Source organism: Meleagris gallopavo, chromosome Z (assembly GCF_000146605.3).
Source record: "Meleagris gallopavo isolate NT-WF06-2002-E0010 breed Aviagen turkey brand Nicholas breeding stock chromosome Z, Turkey_5.1, whole genome shotgun sequence".
NCBI lineage: Eukaryota > Metazoa > Chordata > Aves > Galliformes > Phasianidae > Meleagris > Meleagris gallopavo.
This window is the reverse complement of record NC_015041.2, coordinates 23,456,638-23,457,935: the sequence shown is the minus strand read 5'-3', so window position 1 is coordinate 23,457,935 and position 1,298 is coordinate 23,456,638.

Genomic DNA, 1,298 nt, shown 5'->3' with positions numbered 1-1,298 from the left:
TTAAAAGTGCATTACGGCACTTACTTTGGGAGAAGCAGAGAAGGATGCTTTTATTTCCTATTTTAACCCAGTGAATAGTGGCTTACATCTACATCTCTCTTATTCATAAAAGTGTCAATTTTTATTCATCAGCTGTATGGAATGAAGAATTTGTGATAACAGTGAAGGAGCATGACTGTAGCCTCAAAACCTGCTCACTGGATGTATGGGATACCTGAGGCTTTGAGTCCCCTTCTGAGGAGTTAAAAGCATTGCAATAAAAGTAATAGCAGGCCAAGCAGCGTGTACCAGAAGCATCCATGGAAACCCAAAACATGAAGATCTAGAGTTGTGCTCCATTCCATGGAGTTTTGGATTCATTTCTGCATGTTTCTGCAGCACAACTCAGTTTAAGGATAGTGGCTAAGGTGCTCCTATGACAATTAGGAATGTAGATCTTCATAGGACTTTTCAGCCCTTTGGCTGGGGAAGACATCGATCTCAGATCTCCCACTTCTGTCTCAGCATAGTGCAAACAATGGGCTCCATCATTTAGTCCCATCTTTCAAGGATATTTTGTCTGAATATTATAGATACATTAACTCTGAAGATATATTAATATATCTGAAGATACATTAAGTCTGAAGTCAGATTTTCCTGCTGTCTCTTTGGTGAGCTTAAAAATTACATACTCAAACTGGCTGTGTAGGGAAGGGCTATTAAGGAAGAAAGCTTGAGGAAGTTTAATTTCGAGCTGACACTGAAGTCTCAGGAACCTTATTGCACTCATCAGCACTTGGTAGGGACGAGGAGGAAAAAGACAGGGCTGTAATCTCCTGGAAAATTTTGTGATGGTGCCCATAATGGCTGCAAGGCCTCTTACCACATCAGCTCAGACCACCATTGGTTGGAACACCCAGGTTTCTGAATTTTGAACAGACATAAATAAGAACAATGGATTCGTGTTCCAGAGTAAAGTGGTTCGGAGTAGGGATTGTAAATGTAAACATCTGGGGTGTTACACAGCCACAAAGACGGGGTTTTGTGGGACCCATTAGGCATCCAGTTCCTTCTCAGCCCTCTCTCCCATACCTATGTATTTAGTTGTGTACTGCCCCAAGAGATTTCACATATATTGTTGAATGTTATGCAACGAGACAGTGATGACAAGACGCATCTAGGCATTAGACTGCATTTCTTCTGATTCCAAAAGGTAAAGTCTGGTTACAGCTTTGTGTGCACCACTCTGTGAGTTAAAAGAAGCATAATATTTGCTGAATAGACTCTCTAAAAAGGCCCAAGACACAATCCTCTTGGAT